This window comes from Mustelus asterias, chromosome 11 (genome assembly GCF_964213995.1).
Source record: "Mustelus asterias chromosome 11, sMusAst1.hap1.1, whole genome shotgun sequence".
Classification (NCBI taxonomy): Eukaryota; Metazoa; Chordata; class Chondrichthyes; order Carcharhiniformes; family Triakidae; genus Mustelus; species Mustelus asterias.
This window is the reverse complement of record NC_135811.1, coordinates 33,539,562-33,564,699: the sequence shown is the minus strand read 5'-3', so window position 1 is coordinate 33,564,699 and position 25,138 is coordinate 33,539,562. Positions and strand designations below refer to the sequence as shown.

General features: G+C 45.2%; 1 protein-coding gene and 1 non-coding gene across 5 annotated transcripts in view; both read left to right on the top strand.

The window, feature by feature from the left end:
- The window catches only part of LOC144500462 (C-terminal-binding protein 2), a 330,141-nt gene that overhangs the window by 98,060 nt on the left and 206,943 nt on the right, over nucleotides 1-25,138 (top strand). The window lies entirely within an intron of this gene.
- LOC144501085 (U2 spliceosomal RNA) lies at nucleotides 24,384-24,572 on the top strand. The gene has a single exon (XR_013499055.1). It is a non-coding gene; the product is annotated as a U2 spliceosomal RNA (small nuclear RNA).

The window sequence follows — 25,138 nt, the reverse complement described above, 5'->3', positions numbered from 1 at the left end:
ATATAGACACAAACTCATTTACAAGATAGTGGTTGGAATGTGAGTCTTAACAGGTAATCAAGTCTTTACAGGTACAGACAATGTGAGTGGAGAGAGGGTTAAGCACAGGTTAAAGAGATGTGTATTGTCTCCAGCCAGGACAGTTAGTGAGATTTTGCAAGCCCAGGCAAGTCGTGGGGGTTACAGATAGTGTGACATGAATCCAAGATCCCGGTTGAGGCCGTCCTCATGTGTGCAGAACCTGGCTATCAGTGTCTGCTCAGCGATTCTGTGTTGTCGTGTGTCGTGAAGGCCGCCTTGGAGAACGCTTACCCGAAGATCAGAAGCTGAATGCCCGTTACCGCTGAAGTGTTCTCCAACAGGAAGAGAACGCTCCTGCCTGGTGATTGTCGAGCGGTGTTCATTCATCCGTTGTCGTAGCGTCTGCATGGTTTCCCCAATGTACCATGCCTCGGGACATCCTTTCCTGCAGCGTATCAGGTGGACAACGTTGGCCGAGTCGCAAGAGTATGTACCGTGTACCTGGTGGATGGTGTTCTCACGTGAGATGATGGCATCCGTGTCGATGATCCGGCACGTCTTGCAGCGGTTGCTGTGGCAGGGTTGTGTGGTGTCGTGGTCACTGTTCTCCTGAAGGCTGGGTAGTTTGCTGCGGGCAATGGTCTGTTTGAGGTTGTGCGGTTGTTTGAAGGCAAGAAGTGGGGGTGTGGGGATGGCCTTGGCGAGATGTTCGTCTTCATCGATGACATGTTGAAGGCTCCGGAGAAGATGTCGTAGCTTCTCCGCTCCGGGGAAGTGTTGGGAGCTGACGAATGTGTGGCATTCTTTTTTTCTCTGTTGCCGAAAATGTGAAAGTATTAACAATTTGCTGAAGAACAAGCAAGGCTGATGAAAATCGGGAGGTGATGAATGCAAACCAAGCGTGTGGAATGTCAAGTAAGGAAGGAGTCTTGGGACGAGCTGCTAGTTCTGCAAATGCTAGGGTGTGAGAAGTGAATGCTATTAATATGAGGTCTGAAGAGGGGAAGGATGAGCTGAGTGTATTTGGGAAGTGAAAAACAGGTTGCAGGACATCACAGAATCATGGAATCCCTACAGTGCAGAAGGAGGCCATTCAGCCCATCGAGTCTGCACTGACTCTCTTTGACAGACTATCTTATCCAGCCCCTATCCCCATGACCTCACACATTTCCCATGGCTAATCCATCTAACCTGCACATTGGGACACTAAGAGGCATTTTTTTAAACCATGGCTAATCCACCTAACCTACTCACCTTTGGACTCCTCCTGATTGTGTTTGGAAGAATATGACAGAGGCTGGGAGGAGGTGTTGGGAATGTTCTGAGTGTTGAGAGAGCTACCGAGATGGTGAGATGTAGCAAAATCCCAGCATTTATTGCCCATCCCTAATTGCCCTTGGGAAGGTGGTGGTGAGCCAGCTTCTTTAACTGCTGCAGTCCCCTTGATGTAGGTCCACTGTTAGTGCTGCTAGGAGGGAGGACCAAGATTTCGACCCAGTGGCCCCCTTGTGTGTGCTGCCCCTGTCCTTCCAGGTGGTAGCGGTCACCCATAGAATCCTTACAGTGCAGAAAGAGGCCATTCGGCCCAGCGAGTCTGCACCGACAACAATCCCACCCAAGGCCCTACACCTATAAGCCTACTTATTTACCCTACTAACCCCCTGACACTAAAGGGCAATTTAGCACAGCCAATCAACCTACCTCGCACATCTTTGCAGTGTGGGAGGAAACTGGAGCACCCGGAGGAAACCCACGCAGACACGGGGAGAACGTGCAAACTCCATACAGACAGTGACCCAAGCTGGGAATTGAACCCGGATCCCTGGCACTGCGAGGCAGCAGTGCTAACCACTGTGCCACCGTGCCGCCCGTCACGGTTTGGAAGATGCTATTGAAGGAAATTGTTGAACAAGTACGTTTGTGGGTGGTATTTAAAATTTTAATTATTGAGGTTATGGAATCTCTTCCTACACTAAAGCCAGGCCTGGGGGTGATGTTGCTGTACTAATTCTGTCAGCTGGTTCTGTCTAACCCTGCTGGATGTTGACCGTAGAAAATGTTTCTACACCTCCCAGAAGGAAAGACAAACAGTTTGGACCAATATTCTTATTCCTCCGGTTTACTGGCATTCCATTTGAAAGTAAAAAAGACCAATTCAGACCAGTATTCTTATTTCCCTGTTTATTTTCCCCCTGGGTACCATGCTCTGACCTTTTCCAGAGGACCTCCAAGGAGTCATCCGAAAACCAGGAGGCAGGATTCCCACATTTCTCAGATTCCCCTCTGTGCAGCAATATCTGAACAATATCTGTCTTCAGGCAATTTAAGAGTTGCATTCCTGCTTTAAATAGGCCTCAGAAGGCCTGTTGGAAACTGCTTACTTAAAGCGTGCCCGGGTACCTGATTCCCCACACGATGGTCAGCTCATTAGTCATATTGAAATGAGGGTCGGGGATAAAAAAAAAATAAGACTGGGCATCACGCTGGCTGTGCCCTGGGGAGCCTCCTGCCTGATTCATGGCTCAAGTTTAAAATTAGGATTTCTGTTTAGTTTTCACTGAATGCTGGAGTAAGGTTTGACATCATATGACGCTGCCAATCCAGATGCTGATCTATTATTTAAAAAAGAATGTTAGGGACTGGTTTGCGGAAGCTTTTACAGCCTTTAGTTCATGTAATTAACACCCCAGCGATAGTTTAACTGATATTTTGCAACAATGGGACACACTCCCACATGCGTAATGGTCTGCTTATATTGCAGCTCTTGTGTAGCAGCAGCCTGATCTGTGGAGCACCTGCTCCACAACTGTCAGTCTGGCCCTGCAGCTGTACATAGAAAACTACTTGGAAAAGCTCGTCTCACTCAGCGCACAATACAAGTGAGCAGTGCCGCGTAGGCTGCAGTTATCGCCTTCCATCATTGGTTAGGGGCAGCCATTGGCAAGGTATAACACGATGTAGGGGTAACTGGACCTGACTGAGTTTGAGAGTATCAATGTTCGCTGGACATTTGCTGTCAACTCCTGCTCGGGAGGCCTGAAGTCGGCAATTAAGGGAGCATGCTGTCTTGTTCATAAATTTAATTTAGTACTTGCTTTCATTTTTGGAGCAGCACGGTGGCACTGTGGTTAGCGCTGCTGCCTCATCGCGTCAGGGACGCCGGTTCGATTCCCAGCTTGGGTCACTGTCTGTGTGGAGTTTGCACGGTCTCCCCCTGGGTTTCCTCACACATTCCAAAGATGTGAGGGTGAGGTTGATTGACTATGCTAAATTGCCCCTTAGTGTCAGGGGGACTAGCTAGAGTAAAAATACATGGGGTTACGGAGGCCAGGGTGGGATTGTTGTCGGTGCAGGCTTGATGGGCTGAATGGCCTCCTTCTGCACTTTAGGGATTTTATGATTCTATGATTCTTCTATGATACATTTGGCTGGAAAAGTAATCGGGTACCTGTGTCGGTTGATAACACAGAAACACTCTGTGCTTCAACTCCTTCTCACACTGACTGTTACCAATTATGTTACTATGTACAGTAACGATGGTCGGGATTTATCATTCTGGGTGGGGAACCCAGCCCTGCTTGGCATGTTCCAGACAGGCCCACTGAGATTTCCAAAGATCTAGACCAATAAACAGCGGGGAGTGGGCTTGTTGTCCAGTTCGGGGTGATGGGTCACTGAAGGGCCCTCTGGCACTGTCATGGCAGCAGCCCCATCAGCCAAGGTAGAAACTGTAGATTTGTAATGGAGAGAGAGCACCTCAAAATGGAGGCACCTCCTGAAGATTATTTCTAATTTAAAAAGGCCACAGCCGCCTGGCCATGATGATAGATGGATAACCTGTCCATGCGATGGCCAGCAGCCAATATAGGTCAAAAAAAGGGGTTCCGGAGTGATCCATTCACTTGCCCACCCCGTTGGCCTGGACATATATGACCCAGGCTGACGTGAGCCACCCACATTGTTGATTGGATGTCACCATTGGCTGAGTTACGGGGCCTTGGAAAGCCCGGTGATTTACATTACTTGGCCTGAATTGGCTGTCTGCCAGGGATGGGTGGGCAGCTGATCTGACCCAGAGACCACCTCATTGAAAACGCCTCGGGGTCAAGATCATGGCAGGAAACTGGCATGGAGGCCAGAGGAGCAAGATTGCATGCCTTCTCACCTCTGGCCTGTTCGAAAATCCAGCCCAGTATGTCACAGAAATTATAGTATAGGCTGACATTCAGACAAATTATGGAAACATACTGTTCATGGAACAATTAGCTGAGGGAGTTAATGGGATTAAATGGAATAAGGGATTGTTTCAGTTACCACATTGGGGCACAAGCATTAGGAACGGGAGCAGGGCATCTAGCCCCTTGAGCCTGTTCCTCAAATGATATTAAAATGGATCAATGATCTAACTCCGTGTACCTGTCTTTGCCCCATGTTGTATAATACCTTTGGATAATTAATCATAACTATTCAACTTTATAAAAAAAACTAATATCCAATTTCCCAGCCAAGTTTCTAAATCTATAATCTACTTTTACACATGATAAGACCAAATGAGGAACTGTTTTGGATTCCATAGGCTGGTGGAGTTATCAAGTTTTTAAAACACAGAAACTTTTTTTGTAGACTGTTAGTTCATTTGTTCAATTTCTGTAAATTCAAAGTGCACCATGTTGCAAAGTGACACTGGAGAAAGGTATGCAGGGTGAAGTATTTTTGGAATAGACTTAAGATTTTGTAATTTTTTCTAACCTTGGTTCATTCCAAATTCCTTCAATCTCATTTTGTATCTGTATGCAGGTGGCACAGTGGTTAGCACTGCGTCCTCATAGTGCCAGGGACCTGTGTTCGAATCCCGGCTTGGGTCACTGTCTGTGTGGAGTTCTCCCCGTGTCTGCGTGGGTTTCCTCCGGGTGCTTCGGTTTCCTCCCCGTCCGAAAGACGTGCTGGTTAGGGTGCACTGGCCATGCTAAATTCTCCGTCAGTGTACCTGAACAGGCGCCGGAGTGTGGTGACTAGGGGATTTTCACAGTAACTTCATTGCAGTGTTAATGTAAGCCTACTTGTGACACTAATAAATAAACTTTAAACAATTTTTGGATTCTGCTGATACTGTTTGCAAAACACTTCAGTGGGACTCTTCAAGAAACATTTTACTGAATTTTGTTAATGTATGCATTTTTGGTGAAGGGACTTGGTTTTGCTCTCCTTGTGTTCTGTTGGTGAATAATTGGGTCCTTAATACATTACGATGTGAACCATGGGGTGAATGCAATGCAGAGGGCAGAGGGGAAAGGGCAAGTGGGAAGAGGTGTTGGCTGACATAGATGCTAAATGACAGTGGGCCCTCATTAAGAAGTGATGAACATCGCCACACGCAAGTGACACTTTCTCAGTCTCAGTCCCTGCTGGAAGTTGTCCCTGTACCCAGAGCCGCGTGAAGCAAGTTAGTTTAGTGCAATGCTAGCAGCCGTTAAGTGGCCACAGAGCACATTACAACAGAAGGAAATGTAGTGGCTGTCATGTATTCAGAGCGGAGTTTGACTCATGGAGCAGAACATAAGAGCATATGCTAATATGTCAAAATGTTCTGACATCATCCTACTGCAGGATGGTTTGAAGGTTTAATTGGGAAAAACATAATCACTTGTAGTTTCTCACCAGTTATACTTGTTTCCTTTGTATGTATGCATTAATAATTGTTACTTCACGTTGTATTCTTAATTAAAAGATTAGTCCCTGACACAGAGCAGATCCATTTTTTGACATAGCACAGCTTGATATACCTCAGATGGCTGTCATTGTGGAGGTTGATGCAGTGGAACTGGAGATGAATTTTAGATTGAAATGCCCCCCAATGGATGACTATGGAAACTGCATTCCTGCATCTGGTAGACTTCTCATTTAATAATGAGATGAGTATATTCTTCATCCTTCAATTCTCAAAGGATGTTTTGATTGAAAATTTTGCCAGCGTAATTATTACTACATTTCTGATAGACCGCTAGCAGGACTGCTGAACTCTGCCACCCTAAGTCTTTCAAGGAGGTGGGTGACCCTTTCAGTTGGAAACTAATAATTTGCACTGTTTGATGTTTGTACATGTGGTGAGAGCCAGATTCACTTTGTGTCGTATCAAGATCTGCAACCATTCCCCTCCCAGACATTGAAAGAGCTTCACAGTCCAGCACAGACAGTGGAGCTGATGAGTTGGTCGCAGCGGCGTGTACAGCTATGATTCACTTCGAATTCTGACACTTAATTTTGAACTTGGGGTAGAGCTTGCTCCTTTACAGCATGCTGAGCACTCCCCCACTGTGTCTGAACTGGCATAGCAACAGAGAGCCACATCTGCCAGCGGAAAAAAAAAGTGACTTTGTCAAATCAGATACTGCTAGTCAATTCTGCTGACTCGCAGCACATGGGATATCGAGAATATTGCCTGCTGCTGGTATGCTGCCACGTAAACATGCAAGTGACTGTAATCTTCTACTGCTCCTTGAGTTGTGTGATAATGGCATTACTCAAGTAGCACACCTATTCATCCAACAGCAGTTCTACAATATTATGATGATGCTGATCTTTCTCAGAAGTCCTGTTCTATAGTTACCCCTTTTTTGTCCGGGCGCTTGATTCGATCAAAGTGAAGTGGTGCCCAGTGGAACCCCTGCGATGGAGTCTAACATGCTTTGTTGCTATGGTGCGTTGCTAAGGTTCATAGGCAATTCTGAAAGAGATGATGTTGCACTGGCGTCATCACCCTAAATTGTTGCTTTCCTTTGTTGAGGAGCTGCCAGTCTTGTTCCCGAGGAAGGAGAATTTCTCCTTTTCCCCTCATTGTCTCACACAAACAGCGCTGCGCTTTCTTCAAACTCCACCTCGTTGACCAAGGTTGAATTTTGAGTTGCTGAACAATGTACAGACCACTAACAATAAAAAAGAAAGTTAAACAGTATGCATTGGGTCACCATTTCTTCAATCTAACTGTTTGTAGTGTATGAGAGTACGTTAATAATGGGTTCCTTGAACAGGAAATTGTAGCACAGAAGCCATGATGCAGGAATTGGAAACACTTAATCTCTAGCATCCGTCAAAATGTTGAACAATTTGAGGATTAATCTAATAAGCATTGGGAAAGAATCAGTATTCACTTAACAGGCATTTTAAAATGTCCTGGTTTCCCCCTCTGCGTTTTTGTGCTGTTGACAATTGTTGTGTTTTTGGTAGTAGTCTGCATCCAGAGGAGGTTCACAAAAATGTTCCCAGGAATGAAGAGTTTGTCATATGAGGAGTGGTTGAGGGGAGTCTGGGTCTATACTCGATGGAGTTTAGAAGGATGATGGGGGGGGTCTAATTGAAACTTGCAGAATACTGGGAGGCCTAGATAGAGTGGACGTGGAGAGGATGTTTCCACTGGTGGGAGAGACTAGAACTCGAGGGCACAACCTCAGAGTGAAGGGACGCTCCTTTAAAACTGAGATGAAGAGGAATTTCTTCAGCCATGGAGTGGTGAATCTGTGGAACTCGTTGCCACAAAGGGCTGTGGAGGCCAGGTCATTGAGTGTCTGTAAGACAGACAGGTTCTTGATCAATATGGGGATCAAGGGTTAATGGGAGAAGGCAAGAGAATGGGGATGAGAATCGTATCAGCCATGATTGAATGGTGGAGCAGACTCAATGGGCCGAATGACCTAATTCTGCTCCCATTTCTTATGGTCTAATGGAATGTGGGAAACCTGTGGGGCAGTTAGAGACTGGGACTAGTTGGGAATTTGTTGTACAACTGGTAGCAGGTCCTGGTGTTTGGGAGGAATGGAAAGCATTCTGTGGGAGTGGGAAAGTGAATTTGGGAGGTAGAGGAGGAGCAGCAGAAGTTGTCTAGATTTGAAAGGACTGGCATAGTGCTGGCAGACAAATGGGAGTGATTATAATGACTGCTTCAAAAAGAATTGAGAGACAAAGATAGATATGGGAGTTTTGGTGGAAAGATGGGCGTAGAGAGAAAGACATGGGGGTGAAGAGAGGTTGGATAAGCTTGGATTATTTTCGTTGGAGCAGAGAAGACTGAGGGGTGACCTGATCGAGGTGTACAAGATTATGAGGAGCATGGACAGAGTAGATAGGGATCAGCTGTTCCCCTGAGTTGAAGGGTCAGTCATGAGGGGACATAGGTTCAAGGTGAGGGGCAGGAGGTTTGATGAGAATGTGAGGGAAATCCTTTTTACCCAGTGGGTGATGGCGGTCTGGAAAGTGGGGGGGGGTGGTGGTGGTAGTGGTAGAGGCCGATGGCCTCACATCCTTTAAAAAGTACCAGGTTGAGCACTTGGTACGTCATAACATTCAAGGCTATGTATGGACCAAGTGTAGGTAAATGGGATTAGGTAGGAGGTCGGATGTTTCTCACGTGTTGGTGCAGGCTTGATGGGTCAAAGGGCGTCTTCTGCACTACATGATTCTATGGTCCACTTTAGATGAGGAGGAAGTGAGGGAAGCTATAGTGTCACAGGCTGAGTATAGGAGGAGGGAGGCATTATAAGGTGAGGGAAGATGAAAAGTTACATCTGCGGAGAGTTGGTGTTTGGGGGGAGGGGGGCAGTGGGTGATTTCACTCCCCTGATGTTGAGAAAAGAATTTCCCTGGCACCTAGCTCCAGAATCTGTCACCCATGCTGGTGAGGATATACTTTAAATGAAAGCTTGCCCACGCATACAGTCAGGTGAGACGAGGCGTTGCGTTGCACCAGGCTGAGGAAGGTATTGTCAGTGAGGGAGCCGGAACCTAGAGGCTGGGAAAAGCTGTGGTGAACAATCTTCAGAATGAAGCTCTTGGAGATGAAGCTGGAGGTCCCAGTGTATAAGAACTTTAGAAATAGTAACTGGAGTTGGCCACTTGGCCCTTAGAGCCTATGTTCCCATTCAGTACAACCATGTCTGACTCACTCCAGCTCTAGCTCACACGCTATCCCCATATCCCTTCATTCCTTTAGTACGCAAAACTTTTTAATAGAATCCCTGCAGTGCAGAAGGGGGCCATTCGGCCCATCAAGTCTGCATCGACCACAATCCCACCCAGGCCCCATCACCATAACCCCATGTATTTACCCCAGCTGGTCCCCCTCACACTAAGGGGCAATTTAGCATGGCCAATCCACCTAACCTGCATATCTTTGGACAGTGGAAGGAAACTGGAGCAGCTGGAGGAAACCCACGCAGACACGGGGAGATTGTGCGGACTCTGCACAGACAGTGACTCAAGCCGGGAATCGAACCCAGGTTTCTGGTGCCATGAGGCAGCAGTGCTAACCACTGTGTCACCATGCCACCCTCTGCATGCTTACTTAACGACCGAGCATCCACTACCCTCTGAGGTAGAGAATTTCAAAGGTTCGCAACCCTTCAAGTGAAGAATTTTCTCTGCATCCTGGTTCTAAATGGTTAACCCTTATCCTGAGGCTGCAGCCCCTGTTCTATATGCCCTAGCAAGAGGAGATATTTTCTCAGAATCTACCCTGGTAAGCCCCTTAAGAATTTTATGTGTTTTAATTAGATTACCTTTTATTGTTCTAAACTCCGGGGAGTATTTGCCCAGTACACTCAATCTCTTGTTCAAGGACAATCCTTTCATCCCAGCATCAATCTAGTAGCGAAACTTTATTGTGCTCCCTCTATGGCAAGTTCATGTTTCTTTTAAGTAAGGAGACCAAATGTGCAAGCAATATCCAGGTGTAGCCTCTCAATTGCCCTGTATAATTGTAGTAAGATTTCTTTACTCTTCCAATCCCTTTGTAACAAAAGCTAAGGTGCCAGGTACATTTTAATTTAGATTGACAGGTATGATGGAAGTAACATGATAGAGGTGTGACAGGAAATTCTCACGGGAAGCTGGTATGAAAGGCAGCGTTATGTAGTGAATTTAATATGGACTGACAGATCTATATACATCCTTGGTTCGGAAGGATGGAGCCAATGGCCTAGTGGTATTATCGCCAGACAATTAATCCAGAAACTCAGCTAATGTTCCGGGGACCCGGGTTCGAACCCCGCCACAGCAGATGGTAGAATTTGAATTCAATATCTGGAATTAAGAATCTACTGATGACCACGAAACCATTGTCGATTGTCGGGAAAACCCATCTGGTTAACTAATGTCCTTTAGGGAAGGAAATCTGCCGTCCTTTTAACTCCTGTGACTCCAGAGCCACAGCAATGTGGTTGACTCTCAACTGCATCTCCAAGGGCAACTAGGGGTGGATAATAAATGCCGGCCAGCCAGCGACACCCATGTCCCATGAATGAATAAAAAAAAAGGGTCTCTGCCTTTAAAGCCCCTACTTTAAACCAGCAAATCCAGATATTATAATTGTAACTCACTGAAGCAATTTGCATCATTGTCCTTTTCCTTTTGTGGTGAATTATTCCAGGTTTTGTTTGACCTGAGTAGTTATTAATTGGAAGGGTATCCACCCACCTTCCTGGTGTTTGATCTAAATTCAGTATCACTTGTGATTTAAGGGCAATTTTATGAATATGGAATTTGAGCCAGTCATGTGGAAAACATGATGCACATATCAAGTGTGATGCCTGAGGTCTGACGCAGGAAGTACAAAACCTGAAATGTGAAAGATAAAGTGTACACGCAGCGTAATATTTTTATATGTCCACCAACGAGAAAATCTATGGTGCTGCTTAAGGTAAGTCGAATTAGTGCCTATTTTATGGGCAGGAATGTCAAATCCTGTAAAATGGAAGGTATTGTCTGGAAAAATGTAGTTGTGTCCCTGTAACACTGCACAGCCCAGCTACTGATGAGGGAACACTGAGTGATCGTGTAAAGGTATCAGTTGAGAAGCTGGTTCCAGCATTCTGTGTTCCTTGCTCACACAAGCACAGAATTGTTACAGCACAGAAGCAGGCCCTTCAGCCCCCGTCACGTCTGTACTGATTCTCCGTAGGAGCAATTTACCTAGTGTTTTTCCCCTTAGTCCTGCACATTCTTCCTTTCCAGATAACAATCCAATTCCCTCTTCGATGCCTCGGTTGAACCTGCCTCCGCCACACTCCCAGGCAGTTGCATTCCAGATTTTTAAGAATGGATTTCAATTCTCAAATGTTGCATGTTTTGATTTGAAGTCATATTCTCTGGATCATTACTTCGGAATGATCCTATGAGTGAGGTAACTGAGGGTTGGCAGTGCCCGTGGAATTAATTGCCAGCACGAGATTGCATCTTTGGGCAAATAGCAGGCATGGTGGCACAGTGGTTAGCACCGCTGCCTCACAGCGCCAGGGACCCGGTTTCGATTCCCGGCTTGGGTGACTGTCAGTGTGGAGTTTGCACGTTCTCCCCGTGACTGCGTGGACTTCCTCCGGGTGCTCCAGTTTCCTCCCACAGTCCAAAGCTGTGCAGGTTAGATGGACTGGCCATGCTAAATTGTCCCTTAGTGTCCCAAGACGTGCAGGTTAGGTGAATTAGCCATGGTGAATGCATGGGGTTACGGGGATAGGGCAGGGGTGAAGGTAGACCTGGGTAAGATGTACATTCGGAGAGTCGGTGCAGACTTGATTGGCCGAATGGCCTCCTTCTGCATGGTCGGGATTCTATGGATTGTGCTAATAAATGGATAAAATGGTTTGAAGTACAGTGAAGAATTTAAGATGTTTATCATTAGCCCAGAGCATTCACATTTATTTCAATCTTTGGCTTTTTGCTGGAAGCTAGCTCCTTTATTTCTTTGTACTCTGAAGTGTAATATAGACGTGTGTTTACGTCATTCAAAGTGTGATGGACTAGAAATACGCTCCAAATTTATATTTTTGTAATGTACATAAGCTAGTGAATCTTGGAGTTTGTCATTTACTGGAATGTACCATTGCCAAGTTTGCAGATGACGCAAAAATAGGTGGGAAGGCAAGTGGTGAGGATAACACAAAAAGCATGCAAAGATCCATTGACCTTGGGCAGGATTTTCCGGCTTTGGGGCGAACCCGACTGGAAAATTCCACCCAAAGAGTCTACAGAGAGGTTATACACTTTGGAGGAAATAATAACAAATGGGATTACTATCTCAATGGAAACAAATTAAAACATGCTACCGTGCAAAGGAACCTGGGGGTCCTTGTGCATGAGACGCAAAAGCCCAGTCTGCAGGTACAACAGGTGATCAAGAAGGCAAATGGGATGTTGGCCTATATTGCGAGGGGGATAGAATATAAAAGCAGGGATGTCTTGATGCACCTGTACAGGGCATTGGTGAGGCCGCAGCTGGAATACTGTGTGCAGTATTGGTCCCCTTATATGAGGAAGGATATATTGGCATTGGAGGGAGTGCAGAGAAGGTTCACCAGGTTGATACCGGAGATGAGGGGTTTGGATTATGAGGAGAGGCTGAGGAGATTGGGTTTGTACTCGTTGGAGTTTAGAAGGATGAGGGGGGATCTTATGGAGACTTATAAGATAATGCGGGGGCTGGATAGGGTGGAGGCGGAGAGATTCTTTCCACTTAGTAAGGAAGTTAAAACTAGAGGACACAGCCTCAAAATAAAGGGGGGTCGGTTTAAGACAGAGTTGAGGAGGAACTTCTTCTCCCAGAGGGTGGTGAATCTCTGGAATTCTCTGCCCACTGAGGTGGTGGAGGCTACCTCGCTGAATATGTTTAAAGCGCGGATGGATGGATTCCTGATCGGTAAGGGAATTAAGGGTTATGGGGATCAGGCGGGTAAGTGGTACTGATCCACGTCAGATCAGCCATGATCTTATTGAATGGCGGGGCAGGCTCGAGGGGCTAGATGGCCTACTCCTGCTCCTATTTCTTATGTTCTTATGTTCTTATGTACAGAGAGATATAGACAGGTTAAGTGAGTGGGCAAAAATGTGACAGATGGAATACAATGTGGAAAAATGTGTAGTTATGCATTTTGGTAGGAAGAATAAAGGAGCTTAAATGAAGAAAGCTACAGCACAGAGGAATTTGGGGTTCCTCATGCATAGACCCCATTTACATTGACCGTGCTAAATTCTCCCTCAGTGTGTTTCCTCCAGGTGCTCCGGTTTCCTCCCACAGTCCGAAAAGACGTGCTGGTTAAGGTACATTGACCATGCTAAATTCTCCCTCAGTCTACCCGAACAGGCACCGGAGTGTGGCGACTAGGGGATTTTCACAGTAACTTCATTGCAGTGTTAATGTAAGCCTACTTGTGACGATAATAAACTTTAACTTTATATGGAAATATAAAGCATTGTGATATAATGGAGTAGCTGATGAAGTTGGACAGGGTTGGGTGTTACCCGTTGCTTGTTGCAGCAGGTGGCGGTCTGAGGGCTTAGGAAATTGTAAAAGGGAGAAAGGCTGTAGTGAGAAAACGAGTGAAAGAAAAAATATGAAATGCGGAAGAAGGAAATAAATACAGTCACAGTTCAATTTAATGCAAGGACCCAGGCGTGAATGAAAAAGAAAAAATAAATAAATAGAGGAGGATGAATTTGGAGACAAATATACATGGTTAAGAAAATGCAGAGTAATTAGGCCAGATGGTTGGTGCCGTGAGCAAGGGAAGTAAGAAATTAGCCTCACTATCTAGAGGACCAGATGGAGAGTGTAGCTGGGAAGAAAAATATGAGAGATACACAGCAAAGGGAGAAGAGAGAAATAGCAAGAGAAATGGTGGCAATAATGATGTAACATGTTACAACAGGAGGTGGAGTTTGAGCACCTGGGCATGGCGCGGAGTACGAGTGTGAATGGCTGGAGTTCAGGCTGGCTCCATTTGCAGACAAGCTTGAGGTGTAAGGAGAGAAGTGTAACTGGGATTTTAATGGTGTACAGAGTACAGGATTAATACTGAAAAACCTCTCGGGCCCTGAAAATCTAATTTTATATTTGTAGAATGTCTATGATAAATTTCTCTTTTTTTTTAAAAAGGATAAGTTTGTTAATCATTTTTCAGCTTCTGCTTTAATCCCATTTGAATGTTCCAATCATTTGTGTTTTGCTTACTATAGTAGAAATAAAAGTGAAGGATAATCAGTGTATTTTACCTTCTGTTTTGCTGTCTGTGAGAATACTTCATTATGATTGGCTGCTTAACCTGCTTGATCACATCACTGTCACTGGATACCTTGAGATTCTTTTGAATTAGCACCAGATTCAGTGTGATACTGGGAAAAGGGAAATCCACACCATAGAGGTCGGTAGAACGTTTTGGGCAGCTTTCTTCAAAGTCAGCGGCAAGCCCTTTTGCTTCACTGTTGACTGTGAAATCCAGGCCTTTGAACCATGGAACAACACTTTAGTTTGTTACTGTTCAGCTAGACTATTTTCATTTTTTTAATTCACCCAAGGGATGTGGCTTCACTGATAAGGCCAGCATTCATTGCCCATCTCTAATTGCCTATGAGAAGGTGGTGGTGAGCTGCCTTCTTGAAGGAACGGTGATATTTTACCAAGCCAGGATGATGAGTGGCTTGCAGGAGAACTTCAATGTGGTGGCATTCCCAGGTATCTGCTGCTCTTGTCCGTCCAGAATGTCGTGGTCATGGGTTTGGAAGGTGCTGCCGAAGGAACCTTGGTGAGTTCCTGCAGTGTATCGTGTAGGTGGTGCACACGGCTGCCACTGTTCGTTGGTGGTGGAGGGTTTGAATGTTTGTGGAAGGACAGCAATCAAGTGGGCTGCTTTGTCCTGGATGGTGTTGAGCTTCTTGAGTGTTGTTGGAGCTACACACATCCAGGCAAGTGGAGAGTATTCCATCACACTCGTGACTTATGCCTTGTAGGTGGTGGACAGGCTTTAGAGGGGTCAGGAGGTGACTTACCCACTGCAGGATTCCTAGCTCTGCTTTGATAGCCATAGTATTTATATGGCTAGTCCAGTTCAGTTTCAGATGTGAGATATTCTTACATGTAATGTTCAGTCAGAATTCTAGCTAATATTTCAGAGGCTAGCAGTTCCAATATGATAAGATCTACTTGTGCATGTCAGCGTATCAGGCATGGTGTAAGATGGCCATGGTTAGATCTAGTCTTGCAGAAATTTGTCGGCCAGTTGGAGATCAGCTGGGAGATATTAGGATAATATCTGGACTGTATTGAAGTTTTATCTGGTGGTTGGTTTGACTGACTGGTCTTCTGAGCAGTTGAAATGAGTGATTTCCTGTTAAAACGTGAGAAAAAGTAATGTAGGCTAGAAATAAACATGCTTCTCTGATAACGGATCCCTACACATGGTACATATAAAGGATAAAAGGCTGTTCCAAACGTGAGCCTGTGTTCTGCTCCTGGAGTAAGCTGTGAGTGTCACTGTATTCATACTGGCAGGACATGTTTCCATAGCTGTGGTTGAATTCAGGTCTCATTCCAATTTATTGAAATTTCATTCAAACAGGAATGCACCATTGAACAAATTGAGACTCAAAAACTGTCCATGTTTATAAGGAATCATTCTAAGGCTGCAATGAGGGATCTGGGTGTCCTAGTGCATGAAACACAAAAGGCTCGTATGCAGGTACAGCAAGTAATTAGGAAAGCTAATAGAATGTTACTGTTTATTGTGAGGGGAGTTCAATACAAAAGTCGGGACATTATGCTTAAGTTGTACAGGACACTAGTGAGACCACGTTTGGAGTGTTATGTGCACTGTTGGACACCTTATTTAAGGAAGGATGTAAATGTGTTGGAATCAACTCCGAGAAGGTTTACCAGAATAATACCTGGAATGAGTGGGTTGTCTTGTGAGGAAAGGTTGGACAGGCTAAACTTGTATCCGTTGGAGTTCAGGTGACTTGCTTTTATCAGTCGTGGCATAGAATATGAGAGCAAGGAGTTAATTTTGGAGTTGTACATAGAGTCGGTTAGGCCGCAGCTGGAGTACTGTGCATAGTTCTGGTTACCTCTATTAGAAGCACGAGAGGGGGACAAAGGAGATTCACCAGGATGTTGCCTGGGGTGGACGTGGGGCTGGTGTAGGTTGTGGGATTTGGATGAGATGAGACCATGGAGGAATTTAAAGATGAGGACAGACTTTTTAAATTTGAAGTGTTAATGGGTTTGGTGAGCCAGGTTATGTGCAGCAGAACTTTTCACAAGTTGGAGTGTGTGGAGAATGGGAGGCCAGGGTTGGTGTGTTCAAATGTGGAGGCATTGAAGGCATGTAAGAGGAATTGTGGAAAAGGAATTGAGGTCAATTTTGTAGAGCGTCGGGGGAGATGAAAAAAACAAGACCCTCCCATTCTAAGTGGCACCTTGTTCCGTATCTTTCACAGCAATAATAATGGCTGCATATTTTCTGAAGTAAACCGTGGGGTTATGCTGCAACTGTACAGGACCTTGGTGAGACCACATTTGGAATATTGTGTGCAGTTCTGGTCACCTCACTATAGGAAGGATGTGGAAGCGCTGGAAGGAGTGCAGAGGAGATTTACCAGGATGCTGCCTGGTTTGGAGGGTAGGTCATATGAGGAAAGGTTGAGGGAGCTAGGGCTATTCTCTCTGGAGCGGAGGAGGCTGAGGGGAGACTTAATAGAGGTGTATAAAATGATGAAGGGGATAGATAGAGTGAACGTTCAAAGACTATTTCCTCGGGTGGATGGAGCTATTACAAGGGGGCATAACTATAGGGTTCGTGGTGGGAGATACAGGACGGATATCAGAGGTAGGTTCTTTACGCAGAGAGTGGTTGGGGTGTGGAATGGACTGCCTGCAGTGATAGTGGAGTCAGACACTTTAGAAACATTTAAGCGGTTATTGGATAGGCACATGGAGCACACCAGGATGATAGGGAGTGGGATAGCTTGATCTTGGTTTCAGATAAAGCTCGGCACAACATCGTGGGCCGAAGGGCCTGTTCTGTGCTGTACTGTTCTATGTTCTATGTTCTAAATATATTTGTGGTGCACCATAAACCTCAAACCTAATTCTTTCCTCTTTCCAAGCATTTGTTGTGGTATGCTTTAGTTACAGCATACCAGTATAGGGGGAATCAGGAAGAGTGTACAGGTGCTGATATATTGTTATGGTGGAACATTCGTCGCTTTCCTGGTCCAGTACGTCATGCTCTTTTGTCCAGTGTGGGAAAAAATGCTCCAGTTGCCTTGTGTTCCCCCCCCCGACAAAAATTCTATTTCTTGTATCTTTGGAGGAGGTATGTTCTAAATTTGTAATGTACCACTTGACATTTTCTCTCTTACTTCATTACCCTTCAGGGTTCTAATTACAAACATCATTGTGCAGCCAAAACATATTTTAATACTTGTTCATCAATGTATTGCACTTGCTGGATGTAGTGAATGTAGCTGGAGGTGCTGGAATTTACATCGCCAGAGTTCAGCTATCATGAACTGAGTACATTTAATTCTTATTTTTATCTGTATCTGCTATCATTATCAATTCTGCTTGAGATTGTTTTGATGCCATTGCCCATCGATTCAATCTATTAAATTTCCCTTGAAGTTTTTTTTTCGTTCGTGGGTCATGGGCGTCGAAGGCTGGCCAGCATTTATTGCCCATCTCTAGTCGCCTGAGGACAGTTGAGAGTCAACCACATTGCTGTGGCTCTGGAGTCATATAGGCCAGACCAGGGGAAGTACGGCAGATTTCCTTCCCTAAAGGACATTAGTGAACTAGATGGGTTTTTCCGCCAATCGACAATTCGAACCCGGGTCCCCAGAATATTAGCTGAGTTTCTGGATTAATAGGCAAGCGGTAATACCCTAGGCATCACTTCCCCTTAAATGTCCCAATATTGGGACATTTGTGTTTTTCTCCCCATGTCTTCCTAAATTTATAAAGTTTGCTCCATTATTCTGTTCCTGCTGTTTGCTCCTCCTATGCACAGTGTTTATTCCTAAAAATGTGAGAACTTTCGTTATTAGAATCTCTCTGAAGTAAGTCTTGTTGCCCGTAGTCCCGTACACCACACAGTGGGTGAAAAGAGAACCCGGAGGCAGTAACTAGTGACTACCATCTAAAAGATTGGGTGAAACGAGAACGCCATTCCCCATCTCACTGTCACTTGGTCTTACCTGGTGTGGTGCTGTTGTGCCACACACACACACACACACACACACACACATAAGGAAGGGTCCTGCCTCTGTCCCAGGCCAAGGCTGGATTAGCTGATTGCACCCAGTGTTCAGACTCCCCTTCCAGTGTCTCTCCCCAAAAAAGCCAGTGCCTGCTCTGGATACTCCCAAGTGGCCTCAGAGCTCCTGGGCCACAAGAGCCTCAACTCAGAGCAGCCTGTCAATTTCCTCACTGTCTAGACATGAAGAATAATTATTTGGATGAGTTACCGGTGTACTGCCAGCACCCAGGGAACTTGTAGCACCCTTGGTAACCGTAACATTGGCGAAAAAAAGAGTTGAGTGGCCAGTTCAAAGAGGCACCGATTGTACTTTGAGTTTTATGGAGTAACTCGGTTACAATGAGTCCTGGAATGAAACAATGCTGTCTTCTTCATTCCAGAGCCCTTTTGATTCTGTTTAAATCAATTTGATCATGATTTCCTTGTGGAACAGTTTGAATATGCTCCATAATGCACAAGTCCCCGATATCTTTCACGTTGCACAGTTGATGTTTCTCAAACTCGTGTCAGTTTATATTGGCAGATGTACAAATGGAAAGCAATTCTGCAGTTCTCCCAACATCTGGTAAGGGCAAAAATAATCTAACAATGAGCGTCTGCCACAGATAGAATCGGCAAGCAGCTTATCGACACACGCAGCCATTTTCTGTTAACTATTCTGAATGAGGTTGCAGCATTTATTGACAAGTTCACTGATCTGACTAAATAACAAATAAGCCACTTCTGGCATCGTCTTCCCTTCAACTCGTTAAAGCAGCAAATATAGCTGACAGCCGATTAAATGTGTTGAGGATATCTATAGTGGCTGGTGTTGAGCCACTTTTGTTTCTTTCTTTGACTCGGTGTGGCAGTAATTGGAAACAATATTGTTATGCCTCTCGAATCTGGATTTGTATTTGATGTAAGTATAAAAGTCCTACTTTGTTTGACAGCTGCAGGGGCCTTTAGCTCAGTTGGAGGGGAATTGTAGTTCTCTGGAAATATGGGTACTTTCTAACTTCAACCATAAAAAATGATTAGGGTTGGATTAAAAACATGGGGCCTACGTTCAATATTGATGCTTCCATTTACATGTGGAGAACGGGTGCAGCAACAACTTTGAGTGCAGCATCTTGTACTCAATGTATGTTTGTATTCAGGCCACAGCTAAATTGTGCAGTGCTTTGTAGGCAGTGGTGAAATGAGCATAGCCCACATTTCAATGTCTTCCTGCACCTATTCTCGGAAAATTCATTCAGAAAGGTTTTCCAGGCTGCGTAGCGGCGTATCCAGCTGTCCTTAAAGGGACTGCTGGAGACAGCAGAACAAACCGACAGATTGCTTTTCTGGGGTTAATTTGGAGCCGGGAAGAGCAGGAAGTCTGCTTCCACCTTAATACTGCAGGCTGCTGCCAGTTTGCACTCATTCTTGCTGGTCAAAGTTTGAAAGGCTGCATTTGTGCCAGGGAGGCTAGCAAGTGGCTATAGGATGAACATAGAATCCCTAAAGTGCAGAAGGAAGCCATTCACCCATTAAGCCTGCACAGACAACAATCCCACCCAGGCCCTATCCCCATAACCCCATGTATTTGCCCTGTTGATCCCTCTGACATTAAGGGCAATTTTTTGACCTGGCCAATCCACCTAACCCGCACACCTTTGGGAGGAAACCAGAGCACCCGGAGGAAACCTACGCAGACACTGGGAGAACGTGCAAACTCCGCACAGGCAGTGACCTGAGGCTGGAATCGAACCCGGGTCCTTTTCACTGTGAGGCAACAGTGCTAACCACAGTGCCACCGTGGCACCCTTACCTAAGGTGTCTAATACACCTCAAACCTGCCCACTTTTCAGTTTTAATGGAGGTGGAATGATCTTTGAACATCTCTCTTCAAGAGAGTTGGGGGGGTGGGGGGAGTGGAATAATGAATCGGCAGATTACACCAGACTGCTTTTTCCTTTCCATTGACTTCAGTGGCAATAAAATGGCTGTTCTGGGCCTTCACCCAAGAGTAAACTCGCCTCATTTATTCCATATTTAAACCACAGTATTTGGGAGTGCTTGACGCAAAAAAAAACAGGTTTGTTCCATTATACGTCATTCAGACAGCTCTTCTCTTAATAGTCATATGTACACACAAAACCTTTAAGCCGCACAATGTCAACATCTTTTGCAGTTGAGGAACCTCTGCCCAGTTCTCTACTATGTGTGTTGTATGACAAGCGTGAGTTGCTGGAAGTAGCGTACAATACCATTGCACTGAGAGTAATCTTCAACGGCAATTGTTCTGAAATGTATTTTTTTATTTTAATAAATTAGAGAAGTGCTTCTGAATTCCTGCCAGTCTTACCATTTTGTATCTGCTCCAGCTTTCTTCTTTCCATTTAGTTTGACCCAGTTTCCATGGCAGCACAGACCCAGTTGGTCGACAATTATTGAAAGTTTGCTGTGCTATGTTGGCAAACTTTTCTGAAAAAAAAACGATGTTATTTCGGATGGATAAAGATTAATCCAAATTTTGTTTTTTTACAATATGTTAAATGGTGGCTCATTTTAAGATCTCGGAGGTGATTTTCCCACCTTGCCTTGCCCGGGACAGATCGCACCGAACCCGGAAAGTAGTGTGCAGGCCTAAAAATGAGTTTTGCATACCGGTCCCTTTGAACGGAGCAAACCGGACCTGGGTGTGAGGCTGATTAGCATATTTAAAGGATCATTTAAATAGGCATAGACATTCCAAGCTGGATTCTCCCAGATCCCGGGATCTTCTGACCTTTGGGCACAGCGCAAGGCTGACGGGAATCACTTCTGCTCTCCACTAATAGAGACCTTGCGCGATGGCTATGCCCCGGGGGGGGGCGGTTTGGAAGCCATTGAAGCCCTGAGTAGTTGCGGGCATGGCTAGGAAGTGCCCATCTGGCAGTGGCATCCTGGCAGTGCTCACCTGACACCATGGCAGTGCCATCTCGGGAGTGACACCGATTTCGCTAGCAGAAAGGGGCTGGCAAGATCACGAGAGGTGAGAAATCGAGCGCGAACCCAATTTTTCGCCCCTCGCCCTATCTTACCAACTGATCAGGTAAGATAGTTACCAATCAGGTGGCTATGATCGGTAGCCATAGCCACCGATCATAGCCGATCAGGCGGCATGGTGAGCCAGTAAGATTCTGCCCGAAGGTCTTTGCGGGGCGGGGGGGGGGGGGGGGGGGGGGAGCATCACAGTCCATGTCTCAGCAGTCGCATAAGATTGAGAATCCTGCTGTGGGGTGGTACGGAACTTCAGTGTATTCACGATGTGGCACTGCAGTGTCTGATTGTATTTAAAGAATCAAAGATAAATAGCCACGGTAAAGTGATAACCAGACAGAAAGCAGGAATTTATTTCCGATTTGAAGCAAACTGCCCATTTTCTGTGAATGAAATGAGGAGTTTGAGGACTTGTTTTAATGGTGTTTGGTGAAAGTTTACAATTGTCTGCTCAGCTGGAAGTACTTCAGAGATTCAACTTGAAGGTCATTTCTTTTATTGTCAACATAATACATTTCTTGATGCTATTATAATTCAGTGCTTGAAATTCAGGACTGAGTTTTCACTCTGTGGGCAGGATACAGGTGCCGGGTTTCCTAGTCCCAGGGGAAAAGGTTACTTGTTGGAATTTCTAGTGACTCGCCCCCTTAATGGTCATGGAAACAGGTTCTCTGTCTAATTAAGGGCCACTTACTTTCAAGAACGCTGTTGGGATAATTGCAAGTCAGCAATTTAACTGGGCAGCGGCAGACCTTGCCTGGGGTGGAATGGGAATCTCCCCTGCCCCCCCCCCCCTACCCCAACACCCAAACACCCCCCCCCCCCCCCCCCCCGCCCCAACCACTGCTGACAACTGCTGGCCAGTCAGAGGCTGGTGGCTATGCATTGCCAACGTGGCAGTGGCTGCTACGGGCGATGCACCCACCCGAGGCCTGGGATCGCCAAGGGCCTAGGCTCGGGGAAGGACATTAACTTCCTACCCTGGATCTTTCGCATCAGCAGAGAACGCAGCTCCCCTCAATTTGCATTCCTTCCTGCTAATGTTCAAATGCAACACAGATTAGTGAGACTGAGGACAGACAGTATAAAATTTGGATCTCCGGTGTCACTGGTTTTACAGAGGTCCTCATCGTTATATTGTACAGTCAAGTCACCTCAATTTGAAATTGGATCCAAGATGGCGCTGGAGCGTGGTGACTTCTTGCGAGCTGTGCCCAGCATATCCTCTACTAATTCTATCTTTTACTCCCGTTCTATGCTTTTGAAACTCTACACCCTAGCTATGGCTGTAACACTACATTCTGCACCCTCTCCTTTCCTTCTCTGTGAACGGTATGCTTTGGCTGTACAGCGTGCAAGAAACAATACTTTTCACTAATACATGTGACAATAAATCAAATCAACATGAAAATATCTGCAGCAGCATCCCCAGTAGACATTTTAAGTGTGTGTTTTTGTTTCTGTGGTTCATTTTATCTGTGTTTTGCAGCACTTTACCTGATTCTCGTTAAATTATGGCTGAATGTGATTTGAGTAATACCAGTGCTTTTCCTGGGAGTTTTTAATTATACTGAAGGTCGTGAGGAGAATTTTCTCATTCCTCGCTTTGTACTGGAACCAGAGAATCGTTTCCAGTCCTATCTGAATTTCAAGCCCCAGAAGCAAATGCTTAGATATTTTCCGTAACGACATTTCACACTTAAAAGCCTTGTCTTTGTTGTGTGTTAGAGATATACTGTACAGCATGTGTAAAATTGTTCCTCCGGGCTGTATTTAAGATCTGCAGTTTACCATTTATCATCGCAGCTATGCTGAATCAAATTTACAAAGTTTGGAAAGAAGGTTTCAGTTAAATCTGGGACAAAAACAGTCGAGGGAGAGGACGATTTTATTTATTCATTTACTATAGGCACCGATAGCGCAGCATTAGGTGTCCTTTCTTCTGTTTATTGTAATTCCCCCCCAATTAGTTGTGGGACACTTTCACAAAATGCACAGACATATATGTGTAAATGCATGCACTCCATAAGGTGAGGGATGATGGAAGAAGCATTTTCCCGTTCGGTGATGACAAAGGAGGGAAATTTGGTGTCTTTGAGAAACGCCGCCCCCATCCCCAGGACAATGAGCCTTCACCTCCCTGCATGGGCGCCACTTTCTGTTAGTTGGACTCTTGTTTTTAGTCCATTATGTGGAAGTGAAATGATATACATCACTCCACCGTGACGTAAAGTTCATACTGTGACATGATAATGTTAGCTTCAAGGTTTGAATGTTAGAAATATAAAGGTACCTCAAACAGGAATCGAATGAATTGTTCTATTTACATGGGAAATCTTGGCATGAAGTTGATATTAATATTTAAATATCTGCAATAAATATTCCCGATTAAATTATTAGTGTATAGTCATTATGCCAATATACCCCTTGGCTCTGTCTCTTTGCTGGTGGTAGACAAGTGAATTTGTGCCAATATAAACAAAATATGTAGATATACAAGGATACTAAATGCTTTTTAACCCTGTTTTGCATTCAGCATTCTCTTCCTATTTTTAGACTTTACCTTACTGACTCTCAGGTTGTGAACTATATAGTTCATAGAATCCCTCAGTGCAAAAGGAGGCCACGAGTCTGCACCAACCACAATCCCACCCAGGCCCTATCCTCATAACCCCATGCATTTACCCTAGCTAGTACCCCTAGCACTAAGGGGCAATTTAGCCTGGCCAATCCACCTAACCCGCACATCTTTGGACTGTGGGAGGAAACCGGAGCATCTGGAGGAAACTCACACAATGTACAAACTCCACACAGACAGTGACCCAAGCCGGGAATCGAATGCAGGGTCCCTGGCACTGTGAGGCAGCAGTGCTAACCACTGTGCCACTGTGCCGATAGTTGAAACTGGACTGATTAAAATATTACTCTAGTTGTTGCTGGAGTATTAGTCCTGGGGCAAATCGCTTCTCGGCCTTTTGGCTAAATCAAGTGTAGTATGGATCGGATGCTGCACTTGGTTGAGGTCATTAGGTTACATTTCAGTTTTTAAAAGCGGCATCTCGGCCTTTTGGCTAAGATGCAAATGAGCTCAAGTCTTGGAGGAGGAACCTCCCCCTTCTCCAATCAGCTTGGCTCATGTAGATCAGGCCCAGGACAGGGTGGTTTGGTCGCTCGCCCTGTCTTGTCAGCCTGGATCTGAAATGTCTCAACTTGTTGAGACTCTGAATTGGACTTGATTTGATTGAATTGGAAAAGTATTTTTTTTTAAAATTAGTCCTGGGGCAAATCGCTTCTCGGCCTTTTGGCTAAGATCAAGTGTAGTATGGATCGGATGCTGCACTTGGTCGAGGTCATTAGGTTACAATTCAGTTTTTAAAAGCGGCATCTCGGCCTTTTGGCTAAGATGCAAATGAGATCAAGCCTTGGAGGAGGAATCCTCCCCCTTCTCCAATCAGCTTGGCTCATGTAGATCAGGCCCAAGACAGGTGTGAAGACCCTGTCTTGTCAGCTTGGATCGGAAATGTCTCAACTTGTTGAGACTCTGAATTGGACTTGATTTGATTGAATTGGAATAAAAACACAAAAAAAAATTAGTCCTGGTGCAAATGGAAGTGCAGGTCTGGTTCCACTTGTTCACAGATGAAACTTGTAAACTGGAACCAGGTTTACAGCAAAAGAGTCCCCAGTGCAGAATGTCTCTGAAAAGAGTTCCTTAAATATTCAGACTCACCCTCCGATGTATTGTTAACCAAGGGCTTCAAGATAAATAATTAATTGAAAATGAGTAAGTGTGTTTTTCCTTCACACCCTTAATATTTTAACCAAATCCAGGATTGGTTTTAAACCTTAACGGTGTAATATTAAGCGCTACTAATCGGTATAGTCCCATGTTGGTCTCTACTCCATGCTGAATTAACCAGCCTCAACCACAGGGGCCCCTTAATTAGCTTTAGGATCCCTGAGCTTAGGGAGTTAAAAACTGCCGGGGCTCCAGCACCTTGACTGTTACTGCTGCTGGAAAGTGTGTGTTTGTCAGTCTG